Source organism: Urocitellus parryii, chromosome 13 (assembly GCF_045843805.1).
Source record: "Urocitellus parryii isolate mUroPar1 chromosome 13, mUroPar1.hap1, whole genome shotgun sequence".
NCBI classification, from domain to species: domain Eukaryota; kingdom Metazoa; phylum Chordata; class Mammalia; order Rodentia; family Sciuridae; genus Urocitellus; species Urocitellus parryii.
In genome coordinates this window covers 27,862,051-27,885,637 of record NC_135543.1, presented here as the reverse complement: position 1 = coordinate 27,885,637, position 23,587 = coordinate 27,862,051, and the positions used below count along the sequence as shown (strand labels likewise).

Here is a 23,587-nt window from a genome sequence, read left to right as displayed (position 1 = left end):
TAGTTACAAATGTAGAAAAAAATAGTTCTCTTCTTGCAAGGATCCTATAACTTGGTTGTTATACAGAGACTTCAACTTTTTATGGAAGTAGTAAGGTAAGCCGAGACCTAATTGGACCCCAAATTGACAGGAGTGTTACTGTGGCATTAAGTACAGAAGCCAGGTGTGAAGTTAACCTGGTTACAACCTCTTGCCACTCAGGAGTTAATTAGGTATTTTAGGATTAGCTAAGTCAGTGTCCTGGTCCTCTCAGCCTCCTAGGTGACCCAAGCTGCATGCCAAATCAGGAAGTCAACCTTCCCTCTTGAATTCTCTGTTGAACCCATCAGTTACAAGTGACTGTGTTCCTCTGCTAGGGACACAGCGCTCTAGACCCACTGATAGAAGCAGGCAGTCCCCAGGCTGTTTCTGATGGAAGGAAGGGAAGGAATTGTGGTTTCTACTTCCCTGGTTTAGGGAGAAATGTAAGATAACTTCTTTTCTTACAGTATTTCCCCCAAGGTAGCCATCATAAAAGTGTCAGTCTCTGCTGACTGAGATATTTTTCTCTTTTTCAAATATCCTATTGTTCTTTTCATGTTTATTGTTTCCTTTATGCCCCTTGATAGCTGCTTTTTGAGGACTTGTAGGATATTTTGATACTGAGTTACGAAGCCAGATGTGAGGCCCTCTATTATTCTGCCTCTTATTTTGATTTAAAGTCACATGCTTCCCTATGGAAGAAAACAATAAAGATCCAGTCCTGGAAGAGAGAAGTAGTGTGGGAAGATGAATAGGAACCTATTTCATTGGAGAATGAAAGAAGAAGGATATTGAGTATAAACAATCAATACAAGAGATCATGAGTGACATTTAGGTAGTCCTTTAACCCAATAATGTCTTGTTAGATGACTATATTTCTTAAAGGTACAGCAGCTATTAGCAGTCAACCTACAACTGTAATTTCTCTCAATATTTTATCCAATTCAGTGTCATCATCATCTTTTGCATATTAATTGCAGCTTAGTTTTGCAATTGAAAAGAAGGAAAGAGCTGACCTTAGGCCAGATTTGATTAGCCTTCTTGGACAGGATTCTTATAGGAGCTGGCCTTCTGAATATCATACCCTCTAGGAACAAATGTCAGTAAGTTTTGTTGTGAGCAGGGTACAAGTCACCCTGGGTGCTCTATGTTGGACATTACGTGCAGTGTGGAGGCAACACAGATTCAGCAAGGCCTAGGTCTTTTCCTGCCCTATTACTTGCCAGCTGTGGATTTAGGACAAGTCACTTAACCTTTCTGAGTCTCAGTTCACTTCATCTTTAAAACAGGAGTAAAAATAGCCAGTCTGTTGACCTATACGATGGTTTGGAAGATCTCATGGGACCATATCCGTGAAGGCACATGTTGTAAACTTTAAATTGTTAAGCAAGTGTCAGAGTTGTCTCTGAATGACCAGAGACACCATTCCCTGCTGGACAAGTCAATCCATCTGGACTAGCGTTCAGGGTCTGGGCTCAGCATTTCTGTGATAGCAGGCACTCAACCCAGGGGACTGGCCAAACGGCCCGGCTGCCCATTGCGGGCATCACCCTGAAGGACAGACTTTACAATCCCATTTAGGAGACAGATAAAATGTGACAAGCCACTCACTCAAAAGGTCAGAATAAGTTCACTTTAAAGACAAAGAGGCATTTCAAACTCATGCCTATGTCTCCATTTGAAAAGTAAGTGGAAAAATCCTTCAAAGACAAATTTGCTTAAGCCATAGTTTGAGCCGTGAAAAAGCTGTAATCATAATATAATATCTTCTGAATATTTATTACTTCTAACCTGACATAGCATCATTTCTTTTATTCCTACCATCATTCCCTGTAAAGTAGCAAGGGAGATAATTTAAGATTTAGGAAAGTGTGTTCCAAAACCATTTGTCTGAGGAGACATCCGGGTAATTGGTAGAGCAACGTTGAGAAAGCAGGTCATCCAGGGCCATGCTCCTTGCCATTACTTAGAGGAAAGGCTAATGAAATAACCATTTATTTAAAGTGGTCTGTTTGTTTTGTTCTTCCCTTGATGCAGATATAACCAGGTAGCATGAAAAAAATCTACTGAGAGCCCAGGCTACACCTAGCCAAGGGCAATGTCAGGGAAAAGCATGGTGTTTGGGACTCTTACATGTGTCCTCATCACATCGGTTCAAATCACGGTTTCTTTCTCTGGAGACCCTTTTATTCCACCTTCTAGGCCACAGCCCAGGCCCCATATAGATGAATATTTTTTCCTCTTGTTTAGGTTAGTAAACCTGATCAAAGACTATCAACCTGCTGGATTTCAGCTGAGGTTAGCCTAAGTCAGAATGTCATTAATATCTGATTACATATTGACATCATTTTAATCACAGAAACCGAAAGTTAAATAAAAGTGCTCCATTTAAATGTCTCCTCAGTTCACCCTCTGTGGGGTTCTCTGGATGAGAAGAAAGGGGTTTTCTCTGACCTATTTCAATGGAGGAATTATTCTTACAGCTCTCAAAGACCTGGTTTCATTCCTTACTTTTTGATATTAAAATGACATCTTTCTCATTCTCCAGCATGATATCCTTTTCGAAAAATTTTGTATTTTCCAAGATACAAGCTGGAGCTGAGGTACTTGACCAATTGGTTGAGAAGCCACTGTTTAGCTGTAAAAAAAAAAAAAAAAAAAAAAAAAAAAAAAAAATTACAGATTAACTTGAGAGAATCCATCCCAACCCCTCTAACAGTTTTTTTTTTTTGTTGTTGTTGTTGTTGTTTTGCAACAAATCAGATTCTTCCACACACTAAGAATTTGGTGATAGAGATAACAGCATTCAGTCTCAGCCTGGGTCCTGAATAGGTGATGGTCATCTAGAGGTAGCTCAGCTCCTAATACTGAAGCCAGGGAGTACATGTGAGCACAGTAACTGCTGAGGCCAAACGGTCCCTGGGAATGAGAATTCTTTAAAAGGTGCAGCATTTTGAACAGTAGCAATTTTTCTAATGTTCTGGGCAAAGATAGGGTGTTAGGGATTAGGCTTTGCATACCGGCTTGCCTGTCAATGGGATCCCCATGCTGTTTGATGTAGATTAGATGTCAGGAATAGTCAAGGGTGCATGGAGTACACACACTCCCTACTTTAAACATAGCTGAGAAAAAAGGAAGGAGCACCAGAGTTCCCTCCATTGCCCATTTCATGTCTCAAGTCCTGGCCTAAGAGGGGGTTTTGCATTTTGCATTGTTGCTATGTCTTGGCATGTCTTCCATGGCTGACCACACCACTGCCACCACCACAGAGAGCTGATGCTTCTGGCTAGGATAAGAATGTACAGGAGATGGCTTCCTGGGTTTGAACTCTTTTTAGTTAGTTGGTAACTAGGTGTGCAGTTTCATCTTATGCATTTTGAGCAGCAGGAAAAAGAGCCTCTCTGACATCCCTAATTATGGTCCCTTTGTCAGGTCAAGGTTTGACCTAGGTACATTTCAGAAAAGAAAGCCAGGACAGGAAAAGAAAGAAACTTTAGACCATTCTGTCTGGTGTCACACTGTTCCCTGCCACTGTTTTCTTTTGTGGGGATTAAGCCCTTTCTGAGGATTTGCAGCTTCCTGGGTGCTATAGGCACCATTCCTTGCGTTTACCAATAGGACTGGGGAGTTAGGGACTATTGCATCTTAATTTTAAAGTGGAGGGTACTAAGTCTCAGAGAAGTTAAGTTGTGCTTCTATGCCAAGATTTGTCCACTTTTATGGGGTGGCATTTGTATATTCTAGGGGTGAGATGATATTCCATTGTGGTTTTGATTTGCATTCTCCTTTTAGATAATGGTGTTGATCACATTTTCTTATTTTTGTTGGCCATTTGTACTTTTGAGAGGTGTAGTCAGATCATTGGATTATTTAATTGAGTTTCTTATATATTTTTGATATTAATCTTTTGTCAGAAGAATAGTTGGCAAATATTTTCTCTCATTCCATAGGTTGTCTCTGCACTGTTTCCCTCTATGTACGGAAGATTTTTAATTGGATGTCATTCCACTCATCTATCTTTGATTTTGTTTCCTGTGCTTTTGAGATCACTTCCAAAGAATCATTTTCTATTGTCTTGAAATGTTTCCCTGTATTTTTTTCTGAGTAGTTTCATAGTTTCAGGACTTAAGTCTTTGATCTATTTTGAATTTATTTTTGTACAGAGTGAGAGATAGGGGTCAAATTTCCATTTTCTGTGTATGATTATCCAGTTTCCCAAACACCATGTATTAAAGAAGTATCTTTTCTCCGATATATGATTTTGGCACCTTTGTGAAGAGTGAGTTGGTTGTAGATGCCTGGGTTTATTTCCAAGGTCTCTATTGTTATAGTTTGGATATGATGTGTTCCCCCAAAGCTTATGCTTTTATTTGAGAAAATGCAAGGAGGTTTAGAGGAGAAATGACTAGGTTATAAGAACCTTACCCTAATCAGTGAATTAATCCCCTGACAGGGTTCACTGAGTGGTAACTGAAGGCAGGTGGGACGATGTGGCTGGAGAAGGTAGGTCACTGGGGGCCTGCCTTAGGGTGTATCTTTTGAAACCTGCCAGTGCAGTCTCTCTCTCTCTCTCTCTCTCTCTCTCTCTCTCTCTCTCTCTCTCTCTCTCTCTCTCCTTTCTGATCATCATGTGAGGCATTTCCCTCTGCCACACTCTTCCACCATGATGTTCTGCCTCACCTTGAACCCTGAGGTATGGAGTCAGCTGTCTATTGATTGAGATCTCTGAAACCATGAACCCTCAAAAAAACTTTTTCTCCTCTAAAGTTGTTCTGATCAGGTCTTTTAGTCACAGCAGGAAAAAAAGCTGACTAAACATCTAATCTGTGCTATTGGTCTGTATGTCTGATTTTATGGAAGTACTGTTCTGTTTTCATTACAATTGCTCTACACTATCTCTTGAAATAAGGTGATACCTCTAGCTTTCTTCTTTTTGTTCTGATTGTTTTGATTATTTGGTTCTTTTGTGCTTCTATAGAATTTCAGAATTGTTTGTCTTTAGTTCTGTAAAGGATGTCATTGGTATTTTGAAGGGGATTTCATTGAGCTTGTAAATCCCTTTGGATAACATAGACATTTTAACAATAACATAATTAATAACAATATTAATTATTACTTATATTATTTTTTAAATAATTAATAACAGTATTAGTTCTTCCAATCCATGAACATGGGAAGTCTTTCCTTTGTTGCATGTTTTTCATTTCCTTCATCAGCATTTTGTAATTTTCATGTAGAAGTCTTTCACTTCCTTATAATAGACCATTTGAAAGGTAGAAGCCACCCCTGGGACTCATTCCACAGTGATCAAGTGTAAAATAAGTACTTCCACCTTGACTTGTGTCCCAGGTTGGAAAAGTGGCTGAGTGCTGATGGCATGGGGTGGAGGAGGCCACAGCATTTCAGGAATAACAGCAAGGTCTAAGTGAAAGAGAGGGTAGAGAGCATGGTTGTTTGGGAGATGAGATATAGCCCTAAATGGAAATAAGTATTAAGGAAGGAGTCTAAGGTCCCCAATCCTTTTTTTTAGGCACCTGAAAGTGAGTCTGCCTCTAGGTCATCAAGAGGAAAGTCACTGCACTGTCCATCAAAGGTCATAGAATTTCAAAATCTGAATCCTGAAGAGTACTTGAATACTATCTAGGTCAACTCCACCCACAGTGTGAATCGTCACTCCAAGATTCTAGAGACTTTTCCACTTAAATTTTTTCAGTGACCAAATACACTGCTTCCTGAGGTGCTTGTTCCTTCCCGGTGGTTTCACTATTAGGGTGATTTCTTCCCCCTTTTCTGACATTTCTCTTCTCCTGTTCTTCCTTCCCTCTATGACCAAATTCCCCCTGAAAGTTACCATGCTTTGCTCCAGCCCCACCTGACTCATCACACATCCACCTACTATTGGAAACACAGAGCTCCCCATTGGACCTGCTATCAGCCTTAGTCACCAGCTTATGGCTTCTTATTATATTAATTGCTATGTGTAGCAAAGATGATTTTTTTTTCTTCCTGCCAGATTTCTCCTCAGCCTTATTATTGTTCGGAAACCATAAAACTGAAAACTGCATTTTTATGACTCCAAATGACCTTCAGAATTCCAGACACGGCTGACTCCTGCTTGGCTATAATATTTTGGCTCATTAATTTCAGAGAAGATATTCCGATGTATAATTTTATTAAGTTTCTGAGGATTTTTTAATACTGTGTTTCTAAATATGATGAACTTCCCTCCACCAAATTTTAATTAGGGAGCATATTAAATCCTCAATTAATGCTTGCAGTAATGCATATTTAATATCCAATAACATTTGATCAGGATCCTTCCAGAGGGAGGGACTGGAACATCATGGCTCCTTGGTTCTCATTGACCAATAGAATAGTCACATCTTTCTTTCAGTCTTCCTTTGCCAGTAGAATAGAAGCCCATTAGGAGCTATTGGCCAGAAACACAATTAACACTCTCATTATTAGCTTTCCCATTGGAGTGAGAGGGGAGTGACTGCCTCTGGGTATGTGAGAGGAACAGTGTGGATTTTGTGAGCAAGCCATTCAAAGCACAGAGCAGAACTTTTAAAATTATGCACCTTAAAGATACCTCATTTCCTTTTTTCACTTCTAACCCTATTTCCCATGCATAGGAGAAATATGCTTTAGTACAGATATCTGCAAATGTTTCCTGTAAATGTTGAAATAAAAATATTTTAGGTTGTGAGGGCCATAAAAATTTCTGTCACAGCTAAATGATTACTGCCCTTTTAGCATGAGAACAGCCATAAACAATATGTAAATGAATGAGGGTGATTGTATTGCATGAAACTTCATTGACACTGAAATTTGAATTTCATATAATTTTTTGTGTACAAAGTACAGTTATTTGTTTAATTTTGTTTTCAAACATTTAAAAACAAACAAATAAACAAACAAACAAAAACACATTCTTGGCTCATGATCTGGCCAATGGCCATAGTATGCCAACCCCAGTTTGAAGGGAAAAAAGTCCTAGAACGAAATCTGGGATCTCAGTCTAACTCTGCCACTAGGTCACCAAGAGGAAAGCCATCGTACTGTCTTGGAAACCAGTTTCTTCATTTGAAAAATGATCATGATCATGCCAATGAAGTTTGAGTTAGATGGCAGCTAAGATATTGTTTGAAGGATGATTTCTTCCCCATGAGTAACTTGTTTGGATACTCTTTCTGTAGTCCACAAGAACGGTCTCTACTCATTTTTCTCTTTCCTCTTAAAATAACCCGTTGCCTCCACCATCAGAAGACTAATAGAAAGTAGGGCAAAAGTAGCCAGGTCAGCTCAGGAGTGCTGGTGCCTCATGATCTGCAGCATGGGAGACCAGAGCTTCATTCATTTCTTGGCTCTAACAGAAAAGAATTCTTCCATGGTTCTCTGTCATCCCCATTCTGTAGAGAGCATCCAAATATTCATCTAGAAAACCTATCCAGAAAGAACCAATCACTGGGAGAGACCCATAAGACTCAGAGGCAATTGACATGGCTGTGGGATAGTGAGCATGCTTTTTCTTCCAAGGGCTGACCCCATCATCAAATTCTGAAGGAGAAGGAACCCCCACCCCCACCCCACTCAGCACCGGTTTCTCGCTCTCTGTCCCTTTCATAGCCAGATCCCTCTCTTAGTACTCTTCTATTAAAAATTACCCTTGTGATAGGGATATAATTTGATGGTCCATGTTAAGATGGTCCATATATTGCTGAAAATTTGTAGTACTGGAGAATGCTAGAGGAAGTAGGCATTGATAACCATAGGAGCCAACTGGGTGCTTACTGTATGCTAAGCTGTTTGGGATGGGTGAGTGGATAGGTGGATGTGTGTGTGTTTACTAAAACCTCAACTTATCCAAGGTCACTACCTAGTATGCAGCAGAACTGGGATCTGAACCCAAGCACTCTTATTCCATATGTAAGAGCTATCATTCTTACATCATACTGTTTCTAAAATGGTAAAATTTGGGGGAAACAGTAAATAGAAGAAATGTATTTGAAAGAGCTTGCCTGCACTGCGGTACCACTCGTCCGGATGCTGCTCTTTTTGTCTCTGTGGGGGCGGTCTCTCCAGGCCCCTGCTTTCCTTCTCTCTTTAACAATTTCCTGGGAGGGAGGGTTCTTGTGTACTAGAATCCGGGAAGTGATTTTCCTCAGAGCTGTTGGTTCTGCCTCCCTCCCTTCGTCCCAGGTGCCTTGCCATCCTTTGCAGTATGATTTCATCCAGATGGCCAAATACTAACTTCATTATAAAAATAATTGGTTAACTAAAGCTAATATTTATGATTTCTACTCGAGATTTTTCTTTCCTCCTCTTCTGAACATAACAAAAACACAACACTTTGAAATGCTATCACAGCCATCTGTTCGTTCCTATCAGTTCTTGACGTCATTTGAGTGGCTTGGTTATTTCGGGGTTTCTCTAATGGAGAGAGCACAAGAAGCATTTCAGAAAGTGCTAGGACCATCGAACAAGGACAGAGACTTGGAAGGGACCCATAGCTCTCTACTCCACCCTTCCCTGTTCTCTGAGAATGATTTCTAAGAATTTCTGGTAGGTGGAGTTCCCTGATCCAGTGATTGAGAGATTCATTTGTTAGGAAGTTCTCTAGGTGCTAATGAATCGTCCCTCCGTTCCTACCCTCTGGAACTACACGGAATACGGTGCTTGACATGGGCAGCTGTTCTGAACTTTTAAAGCATACGCATGTCATTTAGGAGGCCTCCTTATTCCACAGAGAACAATTCCTTCAAAGGCCTTCCATTCATTATACTTGCTTTCCTAATCTTTCTCCTCCATTAACTTCAGGGCTCTTTTTTGACATGAGTTAGCTAGTAATTCTCAGAAACACCTTTAGAGTTGTCATCCCGTTGAAACTCCACAAATACCCTGTGAATAGAAAGGACATTACAATCCCCATTGCACAGACAAGAACACTGATACCCAGGTGGATCAAATAATGTGTCCAAAATCTATCACCAACTTCTTTACAGTACAGTAGAAAGTCACCTTGTCCAATGCCCTTTTCTCCCCAGCCTGTTACCTGCTGCTCATGGCTCAGGGCCTTGTAATGAAGATGTTTAGAATTAGTTTTCCTTTTTCTCCTCTCATTTTAAAATGAAATAGTATAAGAATTTAATTCACAGACACTTCTGCTGTCACTACCCAACGTAATAAAGAAAACATAACAGATAACAATAGTGTCTCTTTGAATAATAACCCAACCTATGTCCTTCCTTTTAGCTCAGAAGTAACCGTTATTTTAAATTTGATGTTCATCACTCTCCATTTTACATCTCTTGCTATACAACATACAGTATCATTTTGTATTTTATTAAGTTTCACATAAATACTGTTCATAATAGGTATCCTGACTTTTTTCACTCAATACTTTGGTTTTGAGATTCATCCACGCTGATACACATGACTATAGTTCATGTTTTGCTATACCCTATAATATTCCTGTCAATGGATATTCTATTTATTTACCCATTTAACTTTTGATGAACATTTAGGTTCCTTCTCATTTTTGTCACTACAATAATACTTCCACAAACATTGTGCTGGTCTCCCTGAGCTTACATTTTCTCTAGGGTTTGCTTGGAAATGGAATAGCCAGCTCATAGAATGTGTGCATTTTCAACTTTATGAGATATTGCCACATTGCTCTCCAAATTGGTATTTTATATCCAATAGCAATGGCTGAAGGGCTCCTTGGTGCCACCTCTTCATCTATACTTAGCTGTATCCTGCTTTGCCAGCTTCTTAGACATGATCATTATATTTTGAACAACACATATATTACTATTTCTAATTTATATTAGAGTGCTGAGAACTAAGCTTTATTAAAGCTAATTGGCCACCACAAACCATACAGTCCAAGTTGGAATATGAAGACTTTGGTAAGACTTAGAATTTGGTCCATTAGTCACCATTTCTCAGGTGTTGTTGCAGGCAGTGCACTACCCTAGGTGCCATGAGATATTCACGGGAAATAAATGTGTACTTGTTAATGCTGATGGAGGCAGGAGACAAGTAAAATGAGTTTGTAGTTTGGACTTCTGCTACTTTCAGAGATGTGCAACATGTCATTTTTTTTTTAATCACAGGAAGATGTACTCATGTGGTTCTATTGAGCCATAGCCTCAAGAAGGTTCTATTGAGGTTCCATAGCCTCAAGAAGGCCACCATTGAATAGGAGAGCCAGCTAAGACCACAACCGTATCCCAGAGGGAGGGTAGAGTGTTGCTTAGACTCAAGTTGTAGAAATAAAAAGTCAACTCAACTTTGAATATGTGCTTGGAGAAGCATATCCTGCTGGCCTATGGGTGACAAGAAGGCACAAATGACCTGGGGTATGAAGTTTCGCTGGTCAGGGAGGGTCAGGCAAATATTGAAAGCTAAGGAAGGTCGCTTACGGCAGGAAGAAGCAAGAGGTGGGGAGGTGGGTGCAGTAAGCCAAATGCATCAGCTCTCCTAGGACAGTTCCTTTTAGGGGGCTTATAGGCAAATAGTACAGAGACAATTGTATCTCCCTTGACACTGCTTGCTGGTTTGGGGATCCCAGGGAAATGGCTACATAATCAGGTCCAGAAAGAAAGCTTGTAGTGGTGTCTGTACATGCTTTTCTGTGTGCCTGCTAGTTCCAAACCCTGGAAGTACTGAGGAAGCAGGTGCAGACTCAGTCCTTGCCTCAGAGTTGATATCAACTTGGAGAGCAAGAACAAGATACAAAAAGTCATCCTAGGCTTTGTACACACAGCCCCTAAGTTAAAAGAGAGAAGTGAACACACCATGGGGGGGGGGGGGTCCAGGGTAGGGAGTAACAGCACCAAAAGCTGAATGTCTGAACACAGTGGTGGGGCTCCTAGGATGCTGGGCACGGTGACCATCTCTCACCTGGTAAGAGCATCAGCACTCCTGGAACACAGCAGTGTTATATACTAGGCACTAAGCACTCTGAATACTTTATCTCATTTCATCCTCTCAGTAACCCTAGGAGGTAGGTATACTCTTATCCTCATTTTACAGATGAGAAAACTTGGCATAGAGAGGTTGAGAGATATCCAAAATCTCATATTATCCAGTGGCAGATCTAAGCTTTGGACTCACGTAGGGTGGCTACAGGGTCTGAGCTGCCAATCATCACATTTTAGTCTCACTATAGAATCTAGGGGTTTCTAAGTACAGGTGAGTTAAAAATTGATATACAGGGCTGGGATTGTGGCTCTGTGGCGTAGCATTTGCCTCACATGTATGAGGCGCTGATTTGATCCTCAGCACCACATAAATAAAATAAAGGTATTTTTCCATCTACACCTAAAAAAAATTTGATGTCCAAATGCTTGGCCCCATACTAGACCAGATTTGATGCATCTGAAATATTGAAAAACCCCTGGTTGTGGTGGCAACCAGCTGCTTGGATTTCAGATAAGCCTGAAAGCATCCCCAAAGTTATATTTCTGATCAGGGGAGTGTCAGAATCAAAGGGGTTTTTCAGGAGGGTGGATCTGGCAGTTGTGCAGTTGAGCAGGGACTAAGAAAGCCAAGAATGCTTAGACAGGCAGGGAGGATTAGCAGAGAGTGGCAGGTTGTACAGAGGCCAAGACAAGGGAGATGAGAGGCTGGATCAGAATGGAAGAGGAGAAACAAGACAAACCATTGCTGCCAGAGACCAATTGGGATCATCTACAAAGAGTCATGGAAGACTGAGTGAGTGACAAAATCCTCATGCTACTGAGTCCACCAGCATAGTTAACATGATTCCTGTTCCACACTTACAAGCTGTGTGACTATGGGCAAGTTACTTAACCTTTCTTTGGCTCATTTATAAATGCAAAATAATAAAACTTCCCTTATTGGGTGATGAAATATACTTATAGGCCTAGGAGTATGGTTTTTCTCCCAATACATGCTCAGTAAATGCTACCTCTTATTATTTTATGATTAGAAGAAGGAAATCGGGTATGTGGTTAGTATGAGATAATAAAGTAAAATCTGAAGATTTTTGATCATAGCTGTGCCAAGATCCTTCAGAGGATCCTTCAACAAGATACCTTCAAACTAGGGGAGAAAAAAAAAAAAAACACGCTGCTTTTTCCAAAATGACAGCAGCTTCATTTTCAATGAAAATGATGCTAATTACTGGGTATTGACCCAAGATGAATTTCTCTTTGATGAACTACATACTGCTCTTCTGAAAACCTAGCCAAATCATCTCAAATACCAGGAAGTGTGGGGTAATGCAGCAAATTGGGGGAAAATGTGTATCAGAAAAAATTATTGCTACAAAAATATTTTCAGTAAGTTTGTTCCCTTCATAAATAGTGTGAATGGAATGCCTCAGCAATCAGCTGAAAGCCCGATCTTCACTGTGGGCTAATTGCTCGTCTGGTTAGTGCAGAATTTAATTTGTGCTATTGTGCAGGCAAGGCTGAGAGCGTGAAATAAACAATGTGTGTTAATTTCACGTTTTCCAGTCTACTTAGCCAAAGCGAATGCTTAGGCTCCTCTGAGGTCTCAGCCCACCCCCTCCTCAGCTTCTCATCCTGGAGCCTGCAGACCACTGAGTGGTGGCATGGTGTTAATGACAGGTGTGGATTCTTGCTCCAAGACCAAAGGCTCAGAGAAGCAGCTGGCCTGGGCAGTGATGCTAACTGAGAACATGCGGGGTACAGTCCACTCATCCTGTGCCCAGGGTTGGCATTGAGATCATTCTTCCAGTGAGCACCTCCCCTCCAGTTGGATGATGCCTTTGGTTTCCTATGAAGCAGCTTTTAGAGACACAAATGAAGGGCTACCATATTGAATGGCATCTGCACTGAACAGATTAATCCGATGAACTGTGGGATTCTCTCCCGTGGAGGGCAGTAGAGATATCCTGAAGATGGAGAAGAGATACCAGCTTCTAGGATGGGATTTGAGGGAGGCCAACATGGCCTCCCTTCCTGCTCTGAGTAATTGGTGCTAAACTGCTCTCACAATTTGTCCCTGTGGCTAATGGTCCTGAGCACCAAGAGAAGTCACCGGGATCATAGAGGTGATCAGTAGCTTGAGTAGGCCTCCAACTAAAATTGGCATCCCCCTTGTACCAACCACTCTGTCCCTTGTTGTATTTCTCACCAGGCTCGCTAGAGTGAGCCACGTTATCTTCTCAATATCTAATTTATGAGCAGAAACCTTGAATAGAGTTGCTTAAATTCACATCCTGGTTCGGGTTAGGTTGTATTTCACAGGCTATTTAACCCTCTCCGTGCCTCAGTTTCTGCATCTGTAAAATAGAAATAATGGCATATAGTTCACAATGTCATTATAAGTATCAAATTAATGAATACAGGAAAAGTGCTTACAACAGTGTCCGGCAAAAAGTCCTCAGCAAACACCAGCTATGAATATTATTATATTAAGTATTATTTGAAATATTCTAAATTTCCAACCTATTCTTATCATAAGGTTATTTTCGTATGTGATCAGATATTCTTGTTCCCTCAGAAAAGGAGGACCTTCTGCTCCCTGGCCTTCACTTTTGCATCCATCCTGCTTTTATTATTGAAAATCTAAGAGGGGAGTTCTAGTTGTTGGAAATGCCTGAGGTTTCCTTTTAATTGAGAGATGAGCAGAAGACCTAAAGTCATTGATGCAAATCCTTGCAGTGTCAGGAAGCTTGCCTGCTTTGTCCTACTCTCTCTGGTGACCGGTGACTGGCACAGGCCTGACACCTAGAGCATTTGGAATGTATGCAGAAGCACCAGAGAGCATAGGGGAGTGGTCAGACATGGTTTTCAAGGCTTCAAAGCCAAAGAAGCACATGAAGAGAAATCCCTTACTTTGGGGGCTTCTCTTGATGGTGGAAATGACTTGCATTTCTTTTCAAGAAAAAAAAAAAGATCAGTCTTATCTTAACCCATTAGAGTATAGGGTAGAGTCACCTCTGTCTGGTTCAGATACATGGACTGCTGTGTATGTGCTCAACAGAACTTACATAAATATTTAGTAAGCCCTGTCTTATTCTGTTGAGGACACCAAACCCTGAGCATATGAAGATCATGCATGTCCTCAGGGAGGCCCTATCCCCATAAGTAGGGATCATATTCAAAATTATGCCACTACATATTGAAGTGGCTCCCTGCAGTTTTTATGTACCATACTGACCATTCCTATATCAGGATATCAAGATGATAATGGATGGAGGGACTTGCCCAAGGTCCCGCAGCAGGGATGTGACCTGGTATTTCTTGAATTGAGGTTCTCTCTTCTCTCCACTACACTGATCTATCCTGCCATGAAATAACGGGCTTTTGTCCTGACAAACTTGATCTACTCATTGTTCAATGGCAGGAAAAAGGCATGTCTTATAATGGAGTTGGTGGGATGATATAACCTGGAAATAAACACAACACACATACACACACACACACACACACACACACAAATGCTTCCAGAGGGTTGCAATGTATTTTAAGACCAGGAGTCTAGGGAAAGTTAATAGTGCTATCAATAAAGCATCTACTGTAAGAGTTGAGAAAGGAGGCCCAGAAATGAATCAGATACTATCCCTGCCTCCCAGAGCATCACAAATTCAATAAAATAACATGAGTGTCCACAGGAGAGAGCCTCAAGTTAGCATGTGGAGGCAGCTACTTGAGTTGCATAGGCTGGATGTAGCTTAGCATTTGAGAGGAGGCTGGAGTCTAAAAATGCTGCACTGGAGTTCAGTGTACAAAAACAGACCCAAGTAAGAGAGGACCCCAAGAGCACATAACTGACTGCAGGTAGGTGTCATCAGGGGGTGCTTCAAGAACCTACAAGGCCTTAGAATTCAAATTATAGGAGGAGTGGGACAAGAGATTCCAGATGGGAAGAGTCAGGATCAAAGGCACTTGGAAAGGCAAAGATTATCAAATCAGTCTCCAGTTGCAGTCTAATTGGAAAGTTCAGTGGACTTGAACATTCTTAAAAATGGAGAAGACAGCTATTTAGTGCCTCCTGCAGTAGAAGATGGGTAGAAAGAAAGGGACACTTGGGATGAAGGCCCTTCCATCTGACTTTGCTCCATGACCAGCATGGTTGGCCAATGCTCACAGATTAGACATTGAATAGAGGTTGAATATTTTTTAACAGGTTGAAAGGAACTAGGAATTTCTGTGGATTAAGGGTGCTTGAGAAGTTTCCCTCCATAATCACATCTTCCTTTATCAGAACCATCCCATGTGACTCAGAGCTTGGGGCTTGAGGATTCTCCAGTGTGTTGGCAGCTAGAAGGGCAGGAGAATAGTGTGAAATCTACAGTAGCTCATAACCACACCAGCTTCAAGAAAGCACTGCATGGTACTCCCCCCACCCTCCCCATCCCCTCACTCCCATCGCCAAGATATCCTTGAGTTCATTTGCAGCAAAAATGAATTAGCTAGAGGGGATGAGGTGGAGATGGAAGAAAGAATGGAATGTTCCCTGTGAGAATCAAGCACCCCAGCTGGGGCCACCATTAGTCATTTATGCACTTGGAAGTGGCTTAGCTTGTTAGATTTTTCTCTATGCCAGTTCTTGGAGAGTTGGCTTCTCTGCACAAATTAGGGGTCTATATTCAGAGACTTCTTTCTTGACATAATAACTGTGGAGCAAATTGAGAACCCAGAGGGAAAGGACACTGAAGCAGGGGATGGCAGGGTCCTCAAGGCAATCCCTCTGTCCTCACCAACTTTTAGCAGACTTACGCAGGCTTATTTTAGGCTCTCCTTCCTTGGAAAGGCCAAGGAAATACAAAAGGCAGGGTCCAAAATCCGCACCCCGCCCACCTCTCCCCTCCGGAGACAGAGTGGATGGTGGTTGCCAGGAGGCTGCAGAGTTGCAGAGGCCAAACAGAAGGAAGGGAAGGTCACAGTGGGGTGAACTCAGACACCAGGTAGACCGAGAGGAAGGTGAGGTGGCTTTTCTAAGTCCCACAGGTAGGAGTCCCCCTAAAGAACCAGACTTTGGAGTACTGGAGACTTCCAGACATAAAAATCTGGCTTGGGTTTACATATTCCAGAGAAACTTATGGTTTGAACACTTGTGAGGACTCCAGCATAAGTTTATTTGATTTCTAGATCTGGGAAAGCCTGAATTCTAGACTTCTCATGATGAATAGACCATCAAAAATTACAAGCATGAGAATTCTGAAGTGAGGTGCCAAGAGAAGGTGAAATTCCTCTGGATGTTCTGCCCCGAGAGATCACTGACTACAGGTTCTCTCTGTGGGGCAATGTCCTTAAAGTGTTTTTCCTCATTTTAAAAATTGGTGCATTATGATTGCACATGTTGATGGGATTCATTGTTACATATTTGTACATGTACATGATATAACAATATGATTTGGCCAATATCTTGAATTTATTTTCGAAGGATGGAAAAGGTTTAGGAGTTGGAAGAGAAGGCAAAGGTGATTCTGCCCTTGGAAGTTCTGCAGAGCTGTGTTCTCAAACCTCTTCTAGCCCTGACTGTGCATACTATTATTTGATGTTAAAACTGCCTTTGATTATAATTTACCTTGCTAGGCTCTATGGGAATGTGAAGCAATGTGGCATATACACAACTTCTGTCCAGAAAACTGGAAATCTAGATAGAACAGTCAGGTAGTGAAAACACAGGGCCCACGTGCACACATTGGATCACAATATCAACTGATATTTACTGAGCATTTAGTATGGGGCAGGCATGGCGGTAAACTCCCACAAGACCCCAAGAGGGACCTCAGTCTCTCTTTCAGTCTCTATAGACCACCAGGGGAGTGAGTCCTTTAGCATTTGCAAACAAGTGTATAATTTACCGTGTGAAATATTTGGGAGAGAAAGTTCCACCTGCTACGAGAGAGAGTAAGGGGACATGTTTCAGGTGAGAAGATCAGAGGTCTCCCCTGTTATTTCAGCTGATATTTGAGAGATGAGCAAAAACTGGCAAAACTGACGGAGACTGAGGTCTGGGGAAGGAAGATCTCTGGTCAGAACCCCAAGGCAGGAAGCAACTGGAGCTTTAGAGAAACACACCTAACCCAGGCAGCCAGCTGGGTGCCTCGGGCTTTTTCCATTCTCTTTTGGATTTCTGGAGCCCCAGCGCCCACATTCTGAATGCCCTGGGCTGAGCAGATGGCTCCCCTTCTGTCTCCGCCCCTGGTTTATTGCTAATGACATTATCCACAGCTTCATTGTGAGCTGGGCCTCTTTGCTTTGCCCATTTCCTCCTTTTGATCAAGGCGGGGAGCTCCTGGACCACATGGACAGTATGGCTCATGGTTCGTCTCCTTGTCAGAACCCCCGGCTCGAAAACTGTGCTTTCATTTGGGCCTCCTCTTCCCCAGTCTCTGCGGGAGCTAGGACCTGGGAAGGACTGTAAATTGTATACATTATTTCCTTTTTGATTAGGTGAATAAATAACTTGATTGAGACGCGCCTCTTTGGAGGGCGCTGCTGGCAGGCTTCCAGGAGTGGGAGGCAGCTGGCTCGGGCACAGAACAGCCAGCAACAAAGGCCCAAGGGACAGACATATTGCAGGAGTCTTGGAATCCAGCCTGGCCCTTGAGAGCGCTGGCCACAAACATTAAGGGAAAGTGGTCTTCCTCTTCCCCGTCCATGAGAGAGAAGGCTCAGGTTTGAGATGCCTTTCTCAGCATTGGACCATCTAACCCATCTCCTGCCTTCCTAGGGGACAAACTTCAGCCAGGAGGAATGGGCACAGGCTCAGGCAATGGTTTTGTGGCCCCAGTGAACAGGTCTCAGGGAATGTTCTCCACATCCTGGGTCCTTCACATATGTCTTGCCATCCTACGTGGGAAAAGGTTGTGATTTAAGAAAGGCCTTTTGTAGAGGAGTAGAGGAATGCGGCAAGGTGCATTGCTGTGTAGAATGCATTCACTGGTCATTCGGTCAGATGCCTCTTCCTCACTCTCCAAATTTACTGTGTGAATCTAAGCTGGGATTCTCGGCCCTCTCCATACCCACCTGACAGCTAAGAAAAGCTCTGGTCATAATGACCCACCATGCTGTCTAGCAGGGGGCAATTTCAAAGTGTAATTCTGTAAGTGTAAGATAGAAAGTGATTCCTATTCCAGCCCTACAACAGCCTCCAGAATCCTACCTGGAGGAAGGAGAGGTGAGTCAGTTATTTCTCAGCCCTACCATAGGTGCTAAGATTTGAGGCATCTGCAATAGGCCTCTTAGTAAAAACTTGCTCTTCCTTGCTTGGTATTAATCTACCACCAGAGCCCTATTCCTTCCAGTTAAGTTCTGGTGACTCTGGGGTTAAATACCTCCCTGAGATTAAAAAAAAACATATTAATTCAATTTTAGTCATTAACATTTTGGTCGGTGAATAGCTCAGGACTACCCTTTGGAAAGTCTGTAGAGTCCAAAGAGAATAAGACAAGGGAGATGATGGGAACATAAAACAGTGTGCTTCCATTTATGGGGCACATTTGAACCCAGGAGAGTTCTGGGTCTTTCACATATGCCTTGCCATTCAAGCTCCAGGATTTGCACTCAAGACTGTGCGGTGACAACTGTTATGCCCTTTACACTACATCTGCTACCTCTACCTCTGTCTGAATGGGTTGTCAGGGACATGAAACTGTGCTTGAGAAATACTACCCAAGAGACCCCTGAGAGCTGCTCTTGAGTGTCCAGTCTTCAAGAGTAGAAGGGAGGTCAGCACCTGCCAGTAGTGTTCCAGGTTGGACTCTGGTCAGCCTGGGGCACAAGCCTCACACTGGCCCCATACTTTGTACTCCCCATTTCTGGGCACTGAGAGCCCTTCCTCAAGTCTTCCTCAGACTGTTGTCATCACTCAGCACAAGTCAGCTGGCCTGCTTCCAAGAAGGTATCATTGAGTTCCAGGAAAGAAACTCATGGGGATCAAGGAGCTGTCAAAGGAAGCAAAGAACCTTACTTTGAGCTGGTGTATACAGAAACTGCAGTGCTACCTCTATAGCATGTTCTTCAACCTGCCATGTGAGCCACAGGCTGGCTTCCCTCAGGAAAAGACTTCTCACCCACAGGAGTTCTGTTCAGCTTGGAAGCTGACCTCCAGTTGCTCCAAGTGCACCAACTCTTCTTTATGAACATTAGCTATGGTCCTCTCCTTGTTCTTGCTAATTCCCTCGCATGCTTCGAGGTTCACAGATGATCTTTCTGATGCAGGGTGACCTCACATCTCCCTCTTCTCATTGCTTGCTTAACCCTATGACAACACTTATCCCCCTGCCACACATATCCTTCTTTCCTTCTAGATGGGAGACCTCTTGAAGGCAGTGTCTTGTAGTTCTAGCATCTAGCACAGGGTCTGGCATATAGTGGCTCTTGGAGGAAGACTTTCCTGGCCATCCCATACCAGCCTCTCCCAGTCTTTGTTGGCTATGAATTCTCTGTACACCCACATTGTGCTACTCACACATAAAAATGATTGGCACCATCCAATAGCCATAGCTCCAGGAGAATTGAGACCATGACCATCTTGTCCATCTGCCCAATGGCCAACACATTTTGACACTTTGGAAGTGCTTTATAAATACCATTGAGCAAATACACAAGTCAATCTGGGCTTCCGGAGACCAATTCAGTAATAGACTTTGCCTGAGCCCTGGGTTTATTCCAGCAAACACCTTGTTCTCTTAGTCCATACCCCCTGCTGTCACACTTGATCTGTAATTGCCCACAGTGACAATATCATCAACTGTGCTCACCTCAATCACTGCGCTGGGGGCAGTCATTGTAGATAAATTGCTCTAGTAGGATGTTTAATTGTTTTTCCAGAAGTGCTGGGTTTTTTTCCTTTGCTGTAGTACAAATAGAACATCAACAACTACTGAATTTTTTTTCCTATTATGCACAAGAGAGAAGAGAAAGTTTATTCCATAGCAGGTTTGGTACTTGGCAAACCTGGGAAATCTGTGAGTGCTATCTTGGAAACAGCTTTCTTCCCAAGAGTCAGCTGACCTCTCCATCATTTCCAGGAGACCCCAGGCAGATTCACTGAAGGGACCCGAGTTTTCTGGTTTGTTTAATAATTATTGCAAAAATATTAAAAGTGCATTCCACAAGTATAGCCTTTTAATGTTTGTAAAACTTACCATGTACTGTATCTTGTTTCCTGACTCTGCAAGGTAAGCAGGCCAGTGGTATCATTCTTAATAAGGACATTGCACTGAATGATTTCTAATTTTTGTCATAGCATTCAGTTTTTTAGAGATTCAATTTCAAAGCTTTGTGCCCTTTGACCCCTGTATGGAATCCCTTCTCCAAGGTGGGACCCAGGGCTCTCACATAGCCCAATCACATGAATCACAAAAGATTAATTCATTCACATGGGATGCTAAGAAAGAAAACCCAAGGGATTTATCCTCCAAAGACAGGACTCCCTGTGGAGCACTTTCCCACAATCATGACTAGATGTGGTTTTTTATTTTATTTTTTTTTTGGCAAGAGTATCTTCCTACTTTCTGAAAGTCACAGACCAGGGCTGCTGGTCCCTTGCAGTACATCAGGCTGACCTTGCCTTGTGGTTTAGTGGCCCTGGTACAGGGTCTTTTGAGCCTGGCAGGAATCAACGGGCTGTCAAGTCTGGACTTTTCAGTTGAAGCTCAGTTAAAGATGCATCTCAAATACTTTCAGCCAAGTTCTATCAATTACCATCATAAGACAACACAAGACAACTAATTTTTTATACTATTTTTGAAATATGAGATTTAGAGAGATGAAGCAGCGGGCCCAAGGTACCCCCCAAATGTAGTAGTCAGGACAAGTGGCTACACCACCCACACCCTGAATGAGGAAATGCTCCCATTCCATCTGAAAGTGCCTTTCAACTTTGACTACAATGGCATCTATGTGCATGTTGTTATCACCAGTGTTGGTGGGCTTGAACTTAATAGAAATCATATGATTCCATAAGAAAGAACTCTGGGCAAGAAGACAATGAACCAGAAGTCTGGCTGCAGCCCTGGAGAGGGAATCACTCTCTGGGAAAAGCAATACCCTGGGCCAGTTTATTCCAGAAGATTGCCTGAGAGAAGTGGTTCTCACTCTTTGGTCTGAGGAACCAACTATACCCAAATCATCTGGATCTGTGTTGATAAAGGCAGAAGTGCCTGGGCTTCTCCAAGGTCTATTGAATCAGAATATTAAGGGGCATATCATAGAAAGCAGGGAGCAAAACAAGATTATTTTATATACTAAGGCTTTGGTCACAAACATGGGCTGGGATGATCACTAAGACTCCACCCCAAAATAGCACCTGATGTCATCAATATAATTGTTACAAGGTCACAAGAAACAATAGCTAGGACCAGAGCCATGTTTTTGGCTTCCTGGTTCTTCATTCCTGACCCATCCGTCCAGTTTCATGTAGAAATGAGATGCCTTTTGAAGAGATAGTCCATTTTGTGGGGCACTGTAGTTACAGGCTCATTCTGAAGTTTCTTCTAGGCTGTTCTGGAACACGAAGCCTCTCATGGTGTGGTGGAGAGGAGAAGAAAGCCTGTTCTGTGTTCTGAGGGAGAGAGAGTCCCTATAAACAGCAGTCCCAGAATTATCCCCCAGCACCCGTGCTATTATAAAGAAGAGCTGACGCGGCAGAGTCCAGGGGATGCTGTGTGTCTGCGGCGCACTAATCACAGAGGCAGGCAGGCTAAATGCAAAGAGAACATTTGCACAAACAGCACCTGTACTGAGCAGTCATCTGCTATTTTTAGAGCTGCTGCAAAGAGCAGAGGGACACTTGGAGAGGCTCCCAAAGGGCGTCAGTTAGCAGGAAGGTAAAGGTTTTGGCAGATTCGGTGTGGCTGACTCTATAATCCCCTAACTGAGTCACTGAAAACTTGGGTAGTCTGACATTTTTGTTGTGAGTTGGTTTTTTTGGTTAAAGATGGGATGCAGACATGGTGGTACAAGAACAAGGGAGAGATTATAGGAGTCATCCTAATCAGTCACTGGTATTTAAGATTGCAGAACACACACTTAAAATTCAGGTGATTTTGATTCCAGAAAATAAAAAAGAACAGTTTGTTCTCCAGGATTGATGCTGGAGCAGCCCAAAGTAGGAATAAATGGCAAATACCTTTGTCTCCGTCATTTAGTTCAACTTCAAACACGTTGTCCCTTTTGAGATTGTCACCCTTTGCCTTTGTGATAGAATAAATTATCTAATTTAGTGTTGGGCATCTGTTGGTTAGATCAGGTTAGAGCTTGGAGATAGGTGGCTATTTAGAAAGAACACTGACTCATAACATCAATTCTTATTTTCAAATAAAAGAAATAGTCGTAAAGACTAATTGAGGACTCAAGGAAACATTTCCAAGGGCGGGTCCATTGACAGTTGGCTAATGACATCGACTCTACACACAAGGGTAAAACGGGACTTTCAAGGCATTCTGACATGTGGAATTTTCCATCAAAGTGCACCTAATCGATTTGATAAATGTTACACATTTGTTTGACCTTTCAGGTAGATTCAGAACACATCAGGTCAGCAAAGGTCATTTTCTGATGTACCTCCTCCTCTTCTCCCACTTGCAATTAGAAAATTCTTCTCTCTCTTTCAGCTTCACAAGGAAGGTTGAACTGTAATGAGGCATCTGGTTCAATCCTCTCCTCTTACAGATTAGTGATGATCTTTCTCAGGCCTACTTTGTAAGCCCACTGTTGCCTGTTTGCACAGGTGGTATGAAGTTGGTTGCCTGACTCTCAGCCCAGAGCTTTCTGTGCTAAATCGGAGAACCTGGAGTTGGAAGGACCTTAAAGCCACTGTCATCCAGCATAATCCATTATCCTCAATGCTCAAATTGTCAAACTGGAGAACAGTGGACCTTTTTCCCATAATTGTTTTGAAATACAAAATTAGACATCAGAGATGGATGCCAAGTTCAAACAATTTTGAGTTCTGCCTATAAATTAAGCAAACATACAAAAATTCCACCTGGTTATATCCTAATGTGAAGTAGTCTCGAGCTGTGTAATTCAGAATTTGTGGACCTCTGGAGGCTATTTTTGCAGGGTAAACAAAATTGTGATGGGAACCAATCTGTGATTTTGCAATATATATATATGTTCACTAATGTATTCTGACTAATGCAGACACTTTGAGACTGTTGGAACAATAACCTCAGTGAACTCACTATACACAGAACTGTGAAATAACAAAATTCATCTTCTCTAATGCCCATTCTGTTTCCCAATGATTTCTCCCTCCCATTTTCCTGGATCAGACCTCTCCCCATATGCCCCGCTGTGTTAAACATCATCCTTTGGGGTCTTTCTCTCAACCAACTGCTATATCCTCCCTTAATATATTTGCCCTGAAGATTTAATAAGTTTGGAGAGGGTAAAAAGAATAGGGAAGGGAAGAGAGGTTTACCAAGTTTTTCTCTGTCCTTCTTCTTATTATCGTTTATTCCATTGTGACTCTTTCAAATTCTGCTTTACATTAGCTTGAACCCTATAAAATTGTCTGTCACTGTTGTAGATCAAACCTGCTCAAATATCAACAATTCAATAGGGTTCAACCTGATGGCATTGGGAGGGTGTCTTCTGGT

At 42.2% G+C, this 23,587-nt stretch overlaps 1 long non-coding RNA gene across 2 annotated transcripts; it reads right to left on the bottom strand.

Moving 5' to 3' along the window:
• Positions 1-1,495: 1,495 nt before the first annotated feature.
• LOC113189705 (uncharacterized) lies at positions 1,496-21,652 on the bottom strand. 2 transcript variants are annotated; one of them, XR_013342369.1, is made up of 4 exons: positions 21,417-21,652; positions 13,156-13,303; positions 8,043-8,454; positions 1,496-2,659 (listed from the first exon to the last, which is right to left on the bottom strand). It is a non-coding gene; the product is annotated as an uncharacterized LOC113189705 (long non-coding RNA). The 2 variants fall into 2 exon arrangements; XR_013342368.1 differs by lacking the exon at positions 1,496-2,659 and adding an exon at positions 6,958-7,467.
• Between the last annotated feature and the right edge of the window lie 1,935 nt (positions 21,653-23,587).